Source organism: Bubalus bubalis, chromosome 23, assembly GCF_019923935.1.
Source record: "Bubalus bubalis isolate 160015118507 breed Murrah chromosome 23, NDDB_SH_1, whole genome shotgun sequence".
In the NCBI taxonomy this organism is placed as follows: Eukaryota; Metazoa; Chordata; class Mammalia; order Artiodactyla; family Bovidae; genus Bubalus; species Bubalus bubalis.
In genome coordinates, this window is record NC_059179.1 from 27,105,909 (window position 1) to 27,127,294 (window position 21,386).

Sequence of the window (21,386 nt, forward strand, 5' to 3'; positions counted from 1 at the left end):
TAAGGGAGCAGGAATAGAGTAGGGAGAGAGCTGGGTTTAAGAACCACTGGACTTTTGTGAGATTGTTGGTGGGAATAGGTTCAATAGGAATTAAAAGCAAGGAGCTAAAATAATGAACCATGGAACCTAAGCTGTGAGGAAGTGGTAGGATAAATGGATTAGAATTCCAAAAGGAGTCAAGCTGTGGCCATGGATGGAATGTAATACATGAGCATAAAACATAAGACACAGCAGTCAGAGAATTTGAAACAGATTTGGAAGAGATGACATAACTATAACTGATAATTACTAAGCAATGAATTTAGAACTGGATGGCTGAGGCAGAGTGGTAAAATCTGAGAGCCCAGGGCTCAAAAGAAAAACAGTGAGCTTGGTGCTTAAACTGGAAGGTTGGTAGATGAGCATAGTAAGAAGGGGTAGTATGTAGTTAAATGTGCTATCAAGTCACAAAGGAACAGGGGTGTTTGAGGGAGAAAGGTCTGGAAATGACAATAATCCAGATGCTATCTTAGCCCCAGTCTAATTTCTGGAACTTGGGTAAGGACTGTGGGAGTAAAAAAAAAGACAATGGTGACTTCATGAGCTGCAGGTGAAGCAATGGATTCAAGAGAGAAGCATCAACCTATTCACAACAAGAAGAGACAGACCGATAACTGAAGAAATTAAAGAGATGGGGGATTTTCATGATGACGGATTATTAGACTTGGTGTGTTTTGAGAACTTGGGGGTAGGGGGAATGAAGACAAGCATGGAACTGAATAAAATTGGAGGATATATGTATTTACAATGATAAAAAAAATCTATGTAGGGATAAACAGAGAATTTTAAATCTCTGATGATGACAGAGACAAACAAGGATAGTAAAAAATGGTTATTTCCAAATGATTCTAATGGAACCCTCTTCCTGAGACCAGCTGATATTGTCATATTGTATATATGACAGTGCATGGATGGGTGATTTACCAAGAAAGAAAAGAGCTACAGAAATGCCTTGTTTCTTAGTACATGGTATATTACAGCCAATAGAACATATGGAGTTCTAAAGATTCTGTTTAAATTCAGAATCTATTAATTTTTAATAAAGTACACTACATTGAACCTTCAGCAATGAGTCTGTAGCCATCATAATTATGAAACTGGTCTCAATTTTGCAGGACAGCTCTGAGTATTGATGATCTTGATCAGCAGTTCCTTCATTGGAAAAGACTAAGCTTTACTTCAACATTTTTTGATGAGTCTAAGCCCATTGCATTTGGGTACTGCAAAAGGAACCAACTGGGCATGTGCAAAGATTTCAGCAGTATCTCTGATGTGCTTAGGGTAGTCTATGAAATTTAAACAGGACCTAGGTAATTGGGCTGTGAAGTCCTAACATCTCCTCTACCTCTCTGACCCAACACATTCATTTTCAAATGTCAATGTTAATACTTTTCCACCTGAACTTGCTAAAATGGTGCAGAAGGATTATAGCCTTATCAATAAAGTCAGAATGAAAGAAGGCACCGCAAGATTTAATTTTCAGATCCCATGAATTTCTATTGATTTGGGAGTACACAGCCAAGAGTAGTGAGAAAGTAATCTGCAATTTGTATCAAGGATGCCTATTTCAAAAGTCTTTGTATTCCAAAGCTGTTACACTGCAAAAAAATATGTAACCCTGTTGATGGGAAAACTCATGAGAATCTTCCTAGATATCATACTTTTTAAAGTCAGTTTTAAATGTGAGAATAAGAGGTAGTGATAACCCAGTAAAGTTGTGAATGTATATACTTTTTTAAAAAATTGTAAGTGAAGCTGTGAATAGGGGGAAAAGATCATATTCCAAAAGACCCTTACAACAAAATTTACATAAGAAAAGGAGGTTGTCTTATAATTTTATCTTAGAATGTACCCTCTGGGCTTTGAGAATAGTAAGAACAAGAAAAAATAGAACTATTGAAAAAAATGTTGACTACAGATATGGCATTGAATACTTCCACATGTGTCTGATTTTTCAACTTGAACTAGAATAAAAGTAGTTGAGTAAATTTAGAGAATCAAACAAGTAATGATTAGACAAGTAGATGCTTCAAACATGATGTTGGCTTAGTTTCCTCTACAATATCTAATTTAAGCTCTTTTACTTCTAGATCAAGGGTAAGTGGAATGAAGAATGGGAGCAAATGAATAGCGATGCATTGTTATTCACCAGAGCTACACAACAAGAAGAATACACAGGCAGCAAAAACATGGTCTCCACCAGCAGAGAACTTACTCTGTATTTACAGAGAAATGTATGTATGTATGTGTATGTACACACACACACACATACATAGAGAAACCTAAAACTTATCCATGCAAGCACTTGTAACTCCACATTGCCCGGGGTGCACTGGAGGAAGCTGTGGAGTATCCCTTTCTGAACCCTGCAGTGTGGAAGGCTGTGTGGAGAGTCAAGTTGCATTTTCCCTCACATTTTACAGGGAAAAAAATCTGCAGATTTTTTAAAACTTTGATGTGGCTCTTCAGAAAATGAAGTGGAATGAGGTTTACTTACAGAGTCCTACAGAAGTAGACCACAGAGAGGGATAAAAGGGTTCCAATATTATAAGTGGAGAATGAGTCATATTTGGCTCACACAAGGGAGGCATTACTCAGGATGAGAGAACTGAAGCCTAGAAGAAATATGAAGGCCCTGCAAAATGTTCCTGAAGAAGAGTCAGCTTTGGTCAACCCATGCCTAGACGGTGCCAGGGCATCTATATTTTCCATGTGAAATTTTACCCTTTTCCTACTAAACTCTTCTCCCAGAGGTTCAACCCTGGAAAGTGAAGAATCAGAAGCCAGCTAATAGCAGAGGTGGTGAATAAAGAAAGGAAAGAAGCCAGCCAAGATCCCTGTTCCTACAGCAGTCTCCCAATTGTGAACCACACTGGAGCATAGCAAGAGAAAAAGTTTTAACTTTGAAAGATTTTAGAATTGTTATGTTACATCATAAATGCTTGAACATGAACAAAGATCCTTTTTACTGTCTAAAATTGACTGAGAAAACCAAGAGGCCTGACTGAGATTAATCCAGATACTGAAGAAGAGGGGATCTGTAGGCAAGACTAGTGGGAAAAGGAGAGGAAAAAAACATTGATTTTATAACTGCACCCTACTAAGTTCAACTCTTTACAAAACCTAGATATCTTCAATTATTGGATCCAAAGGTATAGAATAAAGGAAGAGCCCTTAGAGAAAGCATAACACCTAGCTGATGAAACAATTTTTCTGAGTATCTGGCAGAAATTCCTAATTTAGTTCATTCATAGCAATAATGATATAGTTTATTTTGTTAGACTTGTAATCATTCAAACTTTAATCACTTACTAAGTACCAGGCACTGTTTTGAATTCTGGTAATGACACTAAAAAAGATACAAATATGTGTATTTTAATAACGTTTAAATTCTAGCAGATGGAGATTAATGGTAAGAAAAATAAAAATAAGGAATTTCAAATAGTGGTAAACGTTACAAAAATAAAAGTGGGAAACGAGAGACTGCTGGTGTTTGTGTTGGGGGAGGGGATGTTTAATAGAGCTAATTATGGAAAATCTCTATAAGGCAGTGATATATGGGCTGAAATCTGAATATTAAGAAATCCAGACATAAAAAATCTGGAGGATGGGTATTCTAGGAAGAAAGACGTCAGATGGAAAAGGCCCAGATTCAGGGGAAATGCAAGTATGTTCAAGGAGTGAAAAGAAATCAACATGGCTGGAGCAGAGGAAGTTAAAGGGACAGTGAAATAAGACTGGGAGAGGCAAAAATGCATACATTTTGGAGACCATAACAATGCTGTGCTAGGTATTTTTGACTTTTCAGTGTTAGGGGTCATTATGCAAACTGCTGCTGCTGCTGCTAAGTCGCTTCAGTCGTGTCCGACTCTGTGCAACCCCCGAGACGGCAGCCCACCAGGCTCCCCCGTCCCTGGGATTCTCCAGGCAAGAACACTGGAGTGGGTTGCCATTATGCAAACTAGTTATAGATAATAACAGACATGACTGCTTAAGTTCACAAGCTGGTACCATACATGTGGCAGCCTTTTGCATGCTCAGTTGCTTCAGTCGTGTTCAACTCTTTGCAACACTATGGACTTCAGCCTGCCAGGCTCCTCAGTCCATGGGATTGTCCAGGCAAGAGTACTGGAATGGGTTGCCATGCTCTCCTCCAGGCGATCTTCCCAACCCAGGGATGGAACCGGGTCTCCTGCACTATGGGTGGATTCTTTACCACTGAGCTGCCAGGGAAATCTTTTAAAGTAGAATAAAGCATGAAACTTGGCTTAGGAAATTTGTGTATAAGCACAATAACTGCTTGCTGCACTAGGCACCATATGACCCTTGAAATGTTGCCATGTTTAGGCAACAAAGATTGCTGAGTGCCCAAGAATTGATACTTTTGAACTGTGGTATTGGAAAAGACTCTTGAGAGTCCCTCGGACTGCAAGAAGATCAAAGCAGTCAATCCTAAAGGAAATCATCCCTGAATATTCATTGGAAGGACTGATGCTGAACCTGAAGCTCAAGTATTTTAGCCATGTGATGTGAAGAGCCAACTCATTAGAAAAGACCCTGATGCTGGGATGGATTGAAGGCAGGAGGAGAAGGGGACAGCAGTGGATGAGATGGTTGGATGGCATCATCAACTCAATGGCCATGAGTTTGAGCAATCTCTGGGAGATGGTGTAGGATAGGGAACTCTGGCATGCTGCAGTCCATGGGGACTCAAAGAGTTAGACATGACTGAGTGACAAAACAGCATTATATATTTATATTCATTTACAAATTTTCTTTCTTACATTGTTCCACCCATTTCTATATAAATATACAAAATATACTATATACTTCTTTTTTGTTGTTGTTCTTGCACAATTACAATATTCGCTTACAAGTTCATTATGGGAAGGACTATCTGCCTTGCTATGTTCTGCTTTAGCAAGGATGAAATGCAAAGGATGACACGTGGGGGTATCTGTGATTGGAAACACGCCTTTTAAGAAAGAAAGAGTGACACTTAAACTAACACCAAAAAGAATGGAAGATTCTCCCAAAGTCCAGGCTGATATGTCACAGGGTGAGAAGTTAGAAAAGCCTTTGGACTTATTCTACTGTTTTATTTCACATATAACTAACCTGCAGAGATCTAGAGATCTCTCTTGTAACTTCTGAGACTCCTTGAAAATGTTTTAAATGAATCCCCCTTCCTCACCAAAGTCCCAGTAAATCTCCCAGGGCTGTCAGCCAGAATTAAAAAAAAAAAAAAAAAAAATCTAGAGTGCATATTTCTTTAAAGCCAGAAGCCCGCTTCCCAAACATCTCAAATTCTACCTGTTGGTTCATAATAGTCCCAAGAATATATCAAACCTAATGCTATGAATTCCTCTGTGGTGGAAAGGTAAGTGATCATTTCAGGTTAACTGTGGTTGAAGTCTCTGAATTCATCAGGGTTGTTTGCTTTTAACATCCCGATTACTCTTTGATTTCTATCTGCTGCTACTGCTGCTGCTAAGTCACTTCAGTCGTGTCTGACTCTGTGCGACCCCATAGACGGCAGCCCACCAGGCCCCGTCGTCCCTGGGATTCTCCAGGCAAGAGCACTGGAGTGGGTTGCCATTTCCTTCTCCAATGCATGAAAGTGGAAAGTGAAAGTGAAGTCGCTTAGTTGTGTCTGACTCTTGGCGACCCCATGGACTGCAGCCTACCAGGCTCCTCTGTCCATGGGATTTTCCAGGCAAGAGTACTGGAGTGGGTTGCCATTGCCTTCTCCTGATTTCTATTTGGCATTCACTAAAATCCCAAACAAGGCTGAGCACCAAAGACTTGGTGCTTTCAAACTGTGGTGCTGGAGAAGACTCTTAAGAGTCCCTTTGTCAGCAAGGAGATCAAACCAGTCAATCCTAAAGGAAATCAACCCTGAATATTCATTGGAAGAACTGGTGCTGAAGCTGAAACTGCAATACTTTAACTACCTGATGTGAAGAGCCAATTCATTGGAAAAGACCTGGATTCTGGGAAAGAGTGAGGGCAGGAGGAGAAGGGGTGACAGGGGATCAGATGGTTGGATGGCATCACCAACTCAATGGACATGAATTTGAGCAAACTCCAGGAGATAATGAAGGACACAGAAGCCTGGTGTGCTGCTGTCTACAAGGTCTCAAAGAGCTGGACACGGCTTAGCAACTGAATTGAACATCAACAACAAGATCTCATCAGTGCTAGAGACTATGTGGATATTTGCATATCTATATGGTAGATAGCTGGTGCTTTTCAGTAGCCAGTGAACCTGTTCCTACTACTGTTTTTCAAGCAAGCTAACTTAACCCAGTATCCTCTCCTAGAGTGCATACTTCCTTAAAACCAGAGCCCCTCTCCCCAAACATCTCAAATTCTACCTCTTGGTTCATAATAGCTCCAGCAATGTACCAAACCTAATGCTAGCCTAGGACCAGGCTGATGCCTGAGTGTATTCTGAGTCATGCTGGTTCTGTCAGGACCTTAGTTTCCAATCTGCAAAATGGTAATAGGTATAACTGGCTTTTCATATAACATAGAATATCAGATGAGACAACAGATGGAAGAATACTGTGCCTATGTGAGGGTTAATTTGTTTATACATGCACTATGGTTCTAGAACTTTGTTTCCTTGTTTTATTCCCCATAACCATTTTCACAAATGTAGTAATGAGTTACAATATTTAAAAAATAGAACCAAAAAACCAAATAATCAAAAAATGGGCAGAAGACCTGTATAGATATTTTCTCAAAGAAGACACATAGATGTCCAACAGGTACATGAAACAATGCTCAATATCACTAATTTTTACAGAAGTACAAATCAAAACAACAATGATATATGACCTTACACATGTGAGTGGCTATCATCAAAAAGTCTATAAACAACAATGTTGGAGAAGGTATGATAAAAAGTGAACTCTTCTACACTTTTGGGAGAATGTAAATTAGTCCAGCCACTATGGAAAACAGTATGGAGGTTCCTCAAAAAACTAAAATGAGAACTACCATATAATCCAGCAATTTTACTCCTGGCTATATATACAGAAACAACAAAAACATTAATTCAAAAAGATATACACACTCAAATGTTCATAATAGCACTATTTATCATAGTTAAGACATGGAAGCAACTTAAGTAGCCATCAACAGACAAATGGATAACGAAAAAGCATATGGTATATTGTTTAGCCATAAAAAAGAATGGAATTATGCCACTTGCAGAAAGTGGATGGACCTAGAAACTATTATGCTTAGTGAAATAATTTAGACAAAAAAGATAAATACTATATGATATCACTTATACATGAGTCTAAAATATAATACAAATGAATATATATGCAAAACAGAAACACACTCACAGACATAGAAAACAAACTAGTAGTTACCAAAGGAGAGGTGGAAAGGGTAAAAGGAAAATAATGGTATGGAATTAAGAGATACAAACTATCATCTATAAAATAGACAAGCAACAAGGATATATTGTGCAGCATAGGGAATTATAACAATTATTTTGTAATAAATTTTAATGGAGCATAATCTATAAAAATACTGAATTATGGCAGAAAGTGAAGAAGAACTAAAGAACCTCTCGATGAAAGTGAAGGAGGAAAGTGAAAAAGTTGGCTGAAAGCTCAACATTCAGAAAACTAAGATCATGGCATCTGGTCCCATCACTTCATGGCAAATAGATAGAGAAACAGTGGAAACAGTGGCTGACTTTATTTTTCTGGGCTCCAAAATCACTGCAGATGGTGACTGCAGCCATGACATTAAAAGACGCTTACTTCTTGGAAGGAAAGTTATGACCAACATAGACAGCATATTAAAAAGCAGAGACATTACTTTGCCAACAAAGGTCCATCTAGTCAAGGCTATGGTTTTTCCAGTGGTCCTGTATGGATGTGAGAGTTGGACTATAAAGAAAGCTGAATGCTGAAGAATTGATGCTTTTGAGCTGTGGTGTTGGAGAAGACTCTTGAGAGTCCCTTGGAGTGCAAGGAGATCCAACCAGTCCATCCCAAAGGAGATCAGTCCTGGGTGTTCATTGGAGGGACTGATGCTGAAGCTGAAACTCCAATACTTTGGCCACTTGATGCAAAGAGCTGACTCATTTGAAAAGACCCTGATGCTGGGAAAGATTGAGGGCAGAAGGAGAAGGGGACGACAGAGGATGAGATGGTTGGATGGCATCACTGACTCAATGGACATGGGTTTGGGTGGACTCTGGGAGTTGGTGATGGACAGGGAGGCCTGGTGTGCTGCGGTTCATGGGATTGCAAAGAGTCAGACATGACTAAGCTACTGAACTGAACTTAACTGATACAAGAAACTAATGTAATATTGTAAATCAACTATACTTTAACTTAAAAATTAATGTAAAAATATTAGAAAAGCTTTGGAGAAAATTATATAATTTGTCTTTCAGCTACCTACCAATTTTGTACTTTGTTAAAGTCACTTCATGGGAAATAGATGCAGAAACAGTGGAAACAATGTCAGACTTTATTTTTTGGGGCTCCAAAATCACTGCAGATGGTGACTGCAGCCATGAAATTAAAAGACGCTTACTCCTTGGAAGGAAAGTTATGACCAACATAGATAGCATATTAAAAAGCAGAGACATTACTTTGCCAACAAAGGTCCATCTAGTCAAGGCTATGGTTTTTCCTGTGGTCATGTATGGATGTGAGAGTTGGACTATGAAGAAGGCTGAGAGCCAAACAATTGATGCTTTTGAATTTGGTGTTGGAGAAGACTCTTGAGAGCCCCTTGGACTGCAAGGAGATCTAACCAGTCCATTCTGAAGGAGATCAGCCCTGGGAATTCCCTGGAGGGAATGATGCTAACGCTGAAACTCCAGTACTTTGGCCACTTCATGCAAAGAGTTGACTCATTGGAAAAGACTCTAATGCTGGGAGTGATTGGGGGCAGGAGGAAAAGGGGACGACAGAAGATGAGATGGCTGGATGGCATCACTGACTCGATGGACATGAGTCTGAGTGAACTCCGGGAGTTGGTGATGGACAGGGAGGCCTGGAGGGCTGCAATTCATGGGGTCGCAAAGAGTCAGACACGACTGAGCAACTGGACTGATCTGAACTGAAAGTTATCAGAATTCCTTAGATTGTCTCACAATTTTGGATAACATGAATGCTAAAAACTCCAGCAGCTGAGTTTTCCTTCCATGAACATCTCTTCAACCAAAACAACAAACTAATAATCATTACTGCTTTGTCTCTCCAGAATTTTGCATAGAGATTTTCTTCACTAAAAGAGTACTTGGTTTGCAAGGAAGACTAAACATGCTAATCCCTGCTGCAATATCATAATTTAAGAAACAAGGATCCCTTATGAAGCCAACTAGTTATTTTTGCTTTTAAAGAACAAATAAAAGCAAGCATTTGGAGCTGTAATAAGATCTATAAAACCCTGATGCAGCTTGAATTTGATGGGCTTGATGAAATTTGTATTAATGTTGAAGCTATTCCAAACAGGACTGAAAAAGGCTGATGGGGTGGATTCACTTGAAGAACAATCTCAATATAGAAATTAGAGTTACCTTTTAAAATAACCTCATGTGATTTTTTAGCATGACCAAAAGTCATATTAGCTAATGGTTTTTTCCTATTATATTTGACAACCTTCAGTTATAGAGTCCTTGCTTATTGTTTGGTGATTAAATTTATGTAGATGACCAGTCATGTATGGATCAACTAATGATGATGCAGAAATCATACGAGAAAAATAAAAATAAGAAAATAAGCCTTCTACAATGTGAGTATATTTTATTTCCAGTAATAGCTTTTCCTATTTGCTGAGGTTTTGGCCACTCATCACTGTTAGGAACTAACTGCCTTTTTATCTTGTTTGGTCAACAGAAATTGATGCCCAACAATCTTTAACCTTTATGTTTCTCCTCCTCCAAATGATAACTCCTGTGTGGTAATGATAATTATGAAATATTCTCTGGAATCAGGGAAAAATTGGTCAAGTACCCATAGTAGAACAAAATTATTGTTTACTGGGAAAGAGTCCAGATTAGAGATTCTGTCTAGCCTTTAAAAGAAAGGACAACAAAATTGTCCTGGGAGTATTGAACCTAGCTCTGAAGATCTAAGGGCTGCTCTTCTACACAACCTTTACTTACTAAAGACAAAAGCTTCTTGCTCAGGCAAAGTCTTTATAAACTTCAATCACAAGATCGACCTTTGCTTGGTAGGTTTTGGAGCACTGGAGATGAGGGTTAGGCTCCGGAACTCAAAGAATCAAAATATGTAAAACCTTCAAAATCCTTTCTGACATTTCATAGAAGAGATGGGAGGAGGGGAAGAAAAAGAGAGAGAAACAAATTTCAAAGACATCCAAGATAGAGGTCCTTAAGATCTTGATTCTAGTCTTGACTCCCTTTGAGAACAATTTTGCAACCTTAAACCAAAGGCATTTCTCCTCCACTGGCCTAAGATTGTCATCTAGAGGAACACAGATTGTATTTTCACATTTTTTGAATTTTAAGTCTGTGATTCATGGTGTCCGACTGCAGTGAGTACCAGTAAATATGCAGACCACCGCATTCCACTGAGGTCTCTTTATGCTGTTGATATGCTACATAGCCAAATTAGGACTGCTCCTGGGAAGTGGACTATTCCTTCACATTTAGGCACAATTTAGGATGCCCAATAGTCCACTATATTGCCAGGTGATTAAATTTTAATTTATATAATGGATAAAATTCCAGATCTCAGAATAATTGGACAAATATTTCAGAACTTAGTCCTCATTAATACTTTAGGGGAAGCACAGTTAAGGGGTCTGAAAGAGAGTGCTGAACTTCAACTTCTTCTTTGCAGATAACAATATCTCAATATTTTGAATAGCTCCAAAATGCAAGCAAAAAGATTATTTTCATTTTCCATTACTATGTGTGAAACCAGACACCTCTTTAAACAGAAAAACTGCTTTGGAATTCCATTCGGGGCTGTAGCTGCTGATTAGCTCTCTGTGGAAGAATTTCTGTTTCAAGTATAAAGAAAAAAAAATGCATATAAGTTACTAAGGAGCACTCCCATATAGCAATGATAAAGATCTCTTACATTTGGTCCACAAGCTGCCCAGAGCTTGGGCAGTGTCCTCTAAAGTGTGAGTTTGAGATTCCAGGCTGAAGTCTGGTAATTTAGACAAAGTACTGGAAATGATCTCCAGTCTCGCAAAGACAAATCAGTTTAATTGAAACATTTGGTTATAGGGCAAAAGCAAATCAAATATTGTGAGATGTTTCAATTACAGCAATTGGTTCTCTTGAAAGAAACATTTCATGTGCAGCAATTTTATACAATGTTTCATTTGCTTCTCTGAGCTCTTAGGAAAGACAATTCAATGTCAGGTTTTCTTGATATCATGAAAGGTAATTAAATCTTACTACGGTATAGATGACATGCACCATTTTACTGCAGCAAATGATTACCTGAGTTATACGTGGGGCCAAGGACTCCAATTGTATCTCTCTAGAAGTAGTCTTCAACCTGGGATAAAGGAAGAAAATACTAGAATTAATTTACTTATATCTATTTTTATAAAAAACTTAAAAGGTACACTTAACTAATCTTTACTTTGCTAAATTTATTTGTATTTATTTTTATTAAGAAATAAAAAGTAAGCTTTACTGATCTTTACATTGCTGCTTTTTTAAAAATTCATTAATTTTTTATTGAAAGATAATTGCTTTATACAATTTTCTGTTTTCCGTCAAACCTCAACATGAATCAGCCATAGGTATATATATATCCCCTCACTTTGGAACCTCCCTCCCTTCTTCCTCCCCATCCCACCTAGGTTGAGTTTCATGAGCCATACAGCAAATTCCCACTGATTATCTATTTTACATATGGTGATATAAGTTTCTATGTTACTCTTTCCATACATCTCACCCTCTCCTCTCCTCTCTCCATGTCCATAAGTGTATTCTCTATGTCTGTTTCTCCACTGTTGCCCTGTAAATAAATTCTTAAGTACCATTTTTCTAGACTCCGTATATATGTGTTAGAATATGGTATTTATCTTTCTATTTCTGACTCACTTCCTTCTGTATAATACGTTCTAGATTCATCCACCTCATTAGAACTGACTCAAATGCGTTCCTACATTGCTGTTTTGATTATTGTTGTTGTGGATACTCATCATATGCAAAGAGAGATTTCCTGATAGAAAAGGTGACTTTTAAAAGTCAATGGGTTTAATACAGGCACCTTAAAATCCTTATTTTCTGTGTTTTGCAACTTAATGAATCTATGCTTGTCCAGTTAAAACAATTAATAAAAATTCAGCTAATTTTACTAATGACCAGCAAATGTCTATATGACTTTAAAAATCTGTAGAAAGATATCATAGATTGAAAAAGTAATTCATGATATAAGCACAGACAAGAAAATGTCAAATTCTTACACTTAGTGTGAGTCCCTCCTTTTTGTCCTTGGATCCACACTCTGAAAGCCTTCACCTTATTCTCTACTATTCCAAATCAAAATTTTCTTTGATGCCCACTTCAAGTGTGATCTGGTCTATGAGATCTGAACTTTAATTACAGACTTCCATGGATTGACATCACCTTAGCTAAAATGATTCTCATGCCTTTGGCATTTAAAATAGTATGTGTCTTTTGGCTTTCTAGGGGGCGCTAGTGGTAAAGAGCCTGTCTGCCAATGTAGGAGACCTAAGAGATGCAGGTTTGATCTCTGGGTCAGGAAGATCCCCCAGAGGAGAGCAAGGCAATCCACTTCAGTATTCTTGCCTGGAGGATCCCATGAATCCTGGTGAAGAGCCTGGTGGGCTACAGTCCATAGACAGGGTCGCACAGAGTCTGAAGCGACTTGGCACACATTCACAGTATCTTTTCCCTCCAACTGTACTATGGAGGATACGAGTTTTATGTTCTTCAATAGAGTTTTCTGTCCATAGAACTTTCTGGACTGAGGAAATATTTTAAATCTTCACTTTCCTATATGATGCCCACTGGCCATTGGTGGCTTATTGAGCACTTGAAAAATCACTAGTGGAATTGAGCTTTTATTACACTTATTATTAAGCAATTTAAAAGTAACTATTAATATTCAACTGGAGAAGGCAATGGCACCCCACTTCAGTATTCTTGCCTGGAAAGTCCCATGGACAGAGGAGCCTGGTGGGTTGCAGTCCATGGGGTCGCTAGGAGTCGGACACGACTAAGCGATTTCACTTTCATGCATTGGAGAAGGAAATGGCAACCCACTCCAGTGTTCTTGCCTGGAGAATCCCAGGGACGGGGGAGCCTGGTGGGCTGCAATCTCTGGGGTTGCACAGAGTTGGACACGACTGAAGCAACTTAGCAGCAGCAGCAGCAGCATTAATATTCAACATGGTCTCCTGAAGATAGTAGATGTTCATTTTTCCTCTTTTGCTCCAAAGGCCCTGATTGAAAGCCTGCTATCACTCATTAGTGAATTCATTTCCTTACTTGAAAGCTGCTTGTGACCAAATCACTGAGCAGTTTAGAAATAAGGAATCTAAATTTGTGTCATAAATATTCTACCACATTCAGCTCTAAATTTTTCACTTTATAGATGATCTAGGGGGAAATGTTTAATTCTAAACTCTCTTTCACTCTTAATCCTGACCTCCCTTTTTCATACTTGAACTTGCAAAAATGTTTCAATATCTACTTCATTAGAAATGTTTAATTGGAAATAAAAAATTGAAACAGCTACACACACACACACACACATTTAAATTCAGAATATATATTTTTTCTTATGAAAGCATAACTGAGTTCAAAATAACTGTGCCTTTCTCAGGATAAGAATAATTGCTTCATTAGTATTCTCACACCAGTTGATTGTTATCAAAACAACAAGCTCATGTACCAGTGAAATTAGAAGATAGGAAGGACCCTAAACAAGAGAGGGTAAAAAGGAATTTGATATTTTAACAGTTTAATTTTTTTAAAGTAAAAATACAGATGCAATAGTTTTATATAGAGGGTAGCATTTCTAGTATTTTAAAATATGTTCATGTATTTTAGGAGAAGGCAATGGCAACCCACTCCAGTACTCTTGCCTGGAAAATCCCATGGATGGAGGAGCCTGGTAGGCTGCAGTCCATGGGGTCCTAAGAGTCTGATAGGACTGAGCGACTTCACTTTCACTTTTCACTTTCATGCATTGGAGAAGGAAATGGCAACCCACTCCAGTATTCTTACCTGGAGAATCCCAGGGACGGGGGAGCCTGGTGGGCTACCGTCTATGGGGTCGCACAGAGTCAGACACGACTGAAGCGACTTAGCAGCAGCATGTATTTTAAGTGTACTAAGTTATAAAAATTTAATACATTGTTTGTGTATAATAAAACATAAAAATAATGCATTTATGCCTTACAATTTGATATTTTGACTACATATCAAAATACTATGAGTTTAGATCATCTGATACTGTGCTTATGATTATTGTCTACTAATAATTAATAATTAGCCATGAAATTAAAAGATGCTTACTCCTTGGAAGAAAAGTTATGACCAACCTAGATAGCATATTCAAAAGCAGAGACATTACTTTGCCAACAAAGGTCCATCTGGTCAAGGCTATGGTTTTTCCTGTGGTCATGTATGGATGTGAGAGTTGGACTATGAAGAAAGCTGAGCACCAAAGAATTGATGCTTTTGAACTGTGGTGTTGGAGAAGACTCTTGAGAGTTCTTTGGACTGCAGGGAGATCCAATCAGTCCATTCTGAAGGAGATAAGCCCTGGGAGTCCTTTGGAAGGAATGATGCTAAAGCTGAAACTCTAGTACTTTGGCCACCTCATGTGAAGAGTTGACTCATTGGAAAAGACTCTGCTGCTGGGAGGGATTGGGGGCAGGAGGAGAAGGGGATGACAGAGGATGAGATGGCTGGATGGCATCACCGACTCGATGGATGTGAGTTTGAGTGAACTCCAGGAGTTGATGATGGACAGGGAGGCCTGGCGTGCTGCAATTCATGGGGTCACAAAGAGTCGGACATGACTGAGTGACTGAACTGAACTGAATAATAATTAATGTCTAATTTTAGACATTTTTCACTTATGATCTGATTTTAAATAATATCTTAGGCATGTGCCTCTGTAAAACTAAGTGAAGCTCACACACATGTTCACTACACATCTGAAGTTGGTCTTTGATCTGAGTATATTTCTGAGGTATAAATGTCTATCATGGTTTTTCACATTATCATAGATTCACCATTTTCTTAACTCTTCACCCCAGTTTCAAGCCTAGCAAGTCTTCTAATTTTAAGTCATTTCATTTGTCCTGAGCGGTTTTCCTACAATTGTGACTCACATTCAATCATTCCACCCAAAATTGTAAACTGCTTGACTTTCAGTTGTCTGTCATCTTACCCTAATGACCATTCCCTTCATATGCAAGGGGGGTTCAAAGGGGATCACAACCCAAGTGAAATTTTGTAGATGTGAGCTGGAACACGGAAATATAGAAGGAATTAGAGAGTCTGAGTACTGTTACCACCCATGCCATTAACAAATTCATTCATCAGCTTATTTACTATATAAAGTGCATATTATGTACCAGGCGCAAGTATGTATCTGTGGATGATGGTAAATGGAAAGACAGTTCCTGCTCTGTTGTTTGACACTGAGTAACCTGTTTCACTTCTCTCGACTTTTGCTCTCTCATGTGTTACTTGAAAAGGGTGGGCGGTTCTCAAATGTCTTCTTTAGCGCTATATCACATGGATTACAGTTTCTCCTCTCTCCCTTAACTCAAAAACAGAAGACCATGCCTGTGCACCCACACCCTAAAACACATAACATTTTGAAGAGAAGAGAAGGTGAAGAGGAATGTGAACAACTGGGAAGTTTCCAGCACTGCTGTGCGCCCTGCAAGAGTCCTCTGTCATCTCAAGAATACATGTAGCCGTGGTAGTGACATTTCTCTTAATAACCTCATAAACATTTTTACTATCTTTTTTTGAAAACCTAGACATTATTAGGTCAAGTTATAAAATAAGGAGAAGAGGAGAAAGAGGAAGAAAAGAAGAGGATGACAGGAAGGCACCATATGCTGGGGAAATGGCCAATGCTTTTTGGGAATAGGGCCACTTACCATGTATTGCTTTTCTGTAACCTTCCTGTATATAATGTCTTCAAGTCCACACAGAAATAACTAAAACTATGCATCTTTTTTTTTTTTAATCAGAGATACAACCTTCAATTTGTATTGTTGCAATATAAATGTGATTGAAAGTATAGGTTCCACATAGGTCATTAAATGTATTTCTTCTTTGCTTAGGACACCACTAACAGACCAAGATTGCCTGTGCTGCAGTGTTAGGGATCAAGGTCATAGACACATGTCTCAAGGGATCAAGTTCATGTTCTGAAATGTTAGGACATTGAGCAAGGTAGGTAATAAGGGCCAGAATCTCCCACAAATAAGGGAAATATTGTGTAGCCCTGTAGTCTACTTCCATTAAAAGGAAACTATAATAATTATACAATCATAAAACTTTAAAAAATGCAATGATAAAGATCTTTCCATGCCTAATTCATAATTGAAAGTGAAAGTGAAGTCACTTAGTCATGTCTGACTCTTTGCAACCCATGGACTGTAGCCTGCACCAGGCTTCTCCATCCATAGGATTTTCCAGGCAAGAGTACCGGAGTGGGATGCCATTTCCTTCTCCAACTGGTGCTATGTTTATGCAATGTTCAAAGTATTAATGGGCCTGTCATCTCCAAAGTGTGTGGTAAGTGAAGCCTGATGTGCAGATTGGGTCTTTAGTTAGCAGACTTGTGCCTTATAAGGCACTGTTTCATGATGGACATAATTTGGGGGAGGTAACTGAGTAGAGAGGGTTTTCAGCACACTTTGCTTTGGGCTGTGTTTTACAGTTTCCCTTTGAAGTCCCCTTAAGAAAATCTTTGGTAAAGATGTACATGATTTTTTCAAATATTTTAGAGTTGATATGTGGCCATTTGTTTGTACCACTGTGCTGAGACCAAGGTATTTCCATGGTGAGAGCAAAAATGAACCAGTTTTACTTCAATTACCCATTAACGTTGGTGAGGTGGAACAATGAGGTAGAAACTGCAGTACTGACTTTTAAGTCTAATACACAAAACCTACAAAATATCTTTCCTATTTCCCTCAGAACAGTAATGATTTCTGATCTGAAATTACATGCAACCGAATCAGAAGACTGATTTTATTATTACCATCTGTTCCTGGGATGTATTGGAGATTGCTTCTGTGCCCCAAATCCAATGATTTCAAATCATTCCTGACCAGCTTACATCTTTTCTTTATCCCAGCCCATGGAGGGTTTGGGGGTATTAATTATTCTTTGGATATATGGAGTATTTCCTTTGTCTTGCTGTTAGTATTACTATTATTACTCATCTTAATAGCATAAAATAAAATAATATGAAAAGATAGCAGTTACGAACACTTAATTTCAAAGGATAGCAAATCTGATTACATTTCAATTTTGGCAAAATAGCTTAAGTGTTTGATGTTATTCAACCTGTCAGAGGATCCCAAGCATACTTGACTTCTTTGCCATTTCGGACTCTCCTTCTCTGTTAAGGACACCATTATTTTTGGCAGTGTTATAGCTGGCTCACTGAAAATGGATTTTTGATTATTTTTGGAAGTGACTGGCTATATTGTCCTTTTCATCAAATGTCTTAACGGTCTGGAAAATCCTGACAGGCTCTTCATCAAAACTTCTGTATTAGGAAGACATGATACAGTCCATCCTAAAGGAAATCAGTCCTGGGTGTTCATTGGAAGGACTGATGTTGAAGCTGAAACTCCAATATTTTGGCCACCCGATGTGAAGAGCTACCTCATTTGAAAAGACCCTGATATTGGGAAAGATTGAAGGCAGGAGGAGAAGGGGACGACAGAGGATGAGATGGTTGGATGGCATCACCGACTCAATGGACATGAGTTTGGGTGAACTCCAGGAGTTGGTGATGGACAGGGAAGCCTAGCATGCTGTGGTTCATGGGATCACAAAGAGTCAGACACAACTGAGCGACTGAACTGAACTGAACTGATACAGTGGAAAGTGACTTTTGGAATTGTGGAGACTTGAGTTCAAATTTTGATTTTAATTTTAAAATATCAGTCTAACTCTATCTTTTTAACTGTAAGAATCAAGGAATGTTGCTTAATTTCTGAGTCTTACTTTACTTATCTACAAATACTACTATTTTAGAAGTATTAAGTACATATACATGTCTAAATAGATATATCTCAAGAACACATATGTACAATGCTTTTGTTCTAAGATCAAGTTTTAAAATTCCAAGTACTTCTTTCTGTTTACAGAAAATAAAATGCTGATTTAGTATTTATCTGATTTTTTCACAGTAACATTATAATGAAATTATCTCCTTTACAATGTGGATAGCATTTTTCTCTCAGTTAAGTAGACTTTGGCAGGATTATTTTTCCTTTTGATAAAAAAATTAATTAAAAATGGTTATTTTCCCCAAAAAGAGATCACACCAATGTTTGATAATCCTATAATTTATGTTAGCCAATATCCTCTATCCTGAATTAGTGGTTGAACTACATTTTGTTTTTATTTAACTAGAGTTGACATTGCCTATGGTTTTATGGGACTACTTTCCATAGCAAAATAAAAACATATATTCTCTAACTGTATGCATTGTACTTGAGACTCTGAGTATATGCTTAATCTTCCCATGGGACATTTATAATTGTGTTACTTATCTGATCCACAGCCTACATGTACTATGGTCAGTAAATGAGATGAGGTTACAAAGGTCTATTTCCCCTTTTTATGGGTTTTTAGTCCATACTAATCTGAGTCTGAATAACCAATCTCCCAACTTAGGATGAGTTAGGAAGAACAAGCCAAGAGTTCAGCTATGAGAGTGAGAAAATGAAGACAGCTGATATGTTAGATGGTAAGTAACTTCAGTGAAAAGTAAGGGCTGGAAGAAATAGCAAATTTAGTAAATCCTCTGAGGCAAACAGTCTCATATTTACAATGGCTTTTATTTCATGCCTGCCTGCTAAGTCACTTCAGTCATATTCAACTCTTTGAGGCCTTATGGAATGTAGCCCGCCAGGCTCTTCTGTCTGTGGGATTCTCCAGGCAAGAATACTGGAGTGGGTTGCCCTGTCCTGCTCCAGGATATCTTCCTGACCCAGGGGTTGAACCTGCATCCCTTATGTTTCCTGCATTGCAGGCAGATTCTTTACCCTCTGAGCCACCAGGGAAGCCCCTTTTATTTCATAGATGTCTATAATTTTGGAGTGAACCTTGTGGGAAAATTTAAAGAAATTTCACAGATCACACAGATATTGAAACCAAGCAAGATCATGTGGGGCTTCTAGGCACAAAAGCCTTTCTGGACGCCAGTTTTCTTGTGAGCAGGAAACAGGCTTCCTTCAGCCTCCATACCATCCTTGAGTTCCAAGGGCCAGGTGATTCAAGCAGTTGCTAATTAGGGAAGAAAAGGGCAGCAAAGACAAGGGAGGAACAGTCAAGACACAATAGGGCAGGCTTGGGGGCAGGGTCCTGGTTCCCTCACAAGGGATACACACAACAATATCTTTGAGTTGTTTTGCAGAAGCTAAAACCCCCACCAGGGCATTAATGGTATACTGCCCACAAGCATGTAGACCCAAGACCTGTTAAAATCAGAAGGTTGATAATGCTCACTCCCACTTACCTCACCATCAATCAAGCAGAAGCCCACAAGCTGATCATGCCCTCTTTGAACCATTACTATAAAATTCCTCACTACCCACTCCAGGTCAGGACACAGTTTTGAAGACATGAGCCCACCATGGCCCCTTTGCCTGGCAAGTAATATTGCTACTCTTTTCTACTTTGTCTCCGAGATCTAATTCACTATTAAGGCACAGAGGGAGCATTCAGCTTTAGTATTATGGAAACTCTGCAAGAAAGTCCCTCCCAACTCTTCACGATATTTACCCAAGCCAGCGCTATTTTAGAGTATGCTCGGTACACATAGCTACAGATCTCTGCTCTTAGAAAAGCCACCTGACCACCATTTCACCTACGTATGAGGAGAAACCACTAACTGATTTGAAGGAGAAGCCACAACACAATCCACCCAAGATTATAGTGATGCCATCTCTCTTCAAAACACAAGGTACAAAAATGTGGCTCAGTGAGTGAGTCTTTTTTCACAGGAGTCAGCTAAAATAGGTTTCCTATACCTTTGGGGTAAAGATGACAATTGATGTAGCTCAGGTATAAGACAGGTAACTGGGGTGCCTCAGATCATTCTGGGGCATAATCTTAAAGCCCACAAAAGATATGTCCATCAGATCTTCAATTCTGGTTTACCTAGAAACAATGAATTCCTTATTTAGAATGCTGCTCAAGCTGCTTCCTCTCTTTTATAATAATCTATAATAAAATATCTTACATGTTTATGCTTTCTGAAACACTTTGTGTCTACATAGACTCAAGTGTAGCAATTAGTTCTCTTGCTTTTGGAGGGCTTAAGGGAGAAAGTTTTAAAAAGTGAAAAATCAAACATAAAAATACAGTTTTATGTCTGCTTTAAGAAGACAACAGTGTTCCTTTTGCAATTACAGAAAGTAAAACTTAACAAAATCTGTGTCACTAGAGAGAGAGGCCGCAGAAGGCAATGGCGTCCCACTCCAGTACTCTTGCCTGGAAAACCCCTTGGATGGAGGAGCCTGGTAGGCTGCAGACCATGGGGTCGCTGAGGGTCGGACATGACTGAGGACTTTACTTTCACTTTTCACTTTCATGCATTGGAAAAGGAAATGGCAACCCATTCCAGTGTTCTTGCCTGAGGATCCCAAGGACGGAGGAGCCTGGTGGGCTGCCGTCTATGGGGTCGCATAGAGTCGGACACGACTGAAGTGACTTAGCAGCAGGAGAGAGAGAGGCAGAGTTTTCATTTCTCTCTAGTAGATGGTAGATGATCATATCATAATCTGGAGGAAAGTAGAGTTATTCTGAGGTTTAGATAAATTGGATTAATAAAATAATCTTGTTAGAAGGTAAAGAGCAAGAGAAGAACTTTTGCTTGCAGTTTAATAATGCTATGATAAACCTGCAAGCCTCAAGAAAGCACAGATATTTGTCTTGTGAAGAAATAGACTCTGGGCTGCAAAATCGCAATAACACCATACTCAGGGCATCACTTTACTACCATTCTTGTGATGCTTTAATTTTTAATTGGTTGAAATTCTTTGCACCAAAAAATAAATTATTCCTATTAAGAAGCAAGACACAAAGGTAATTTTCTGTCTGCCAAAGAGTAGTATTTAATTACCACAGA

The 21,386-nt window shown here is 38.6% G+C and overlaps 1 long non-coding RNA gene across 3 annotated transcripts in view; it reads right to left on the reverse strand.

The window, feature by feature from the left end:
• Window positions 1-21,386, reverse strand: part of LOC123331390 — a 293,514-nt gene that overhangs the window by 58,931 nt on the left and 213,197 nt on the right. For all 3 annotated transcript variants that reach the window (XR_006640514.1, XR_006640516.1, XR_006640515.1), the window contains exon 2: window positions 11,501-11,558. This is a non-coding gene — a long non-coding RNA (uncharacterized LOC123331390). The remainder of the gene's footprint in view (window positions 1-11,500; window positions 11,559-21,386) is intronic.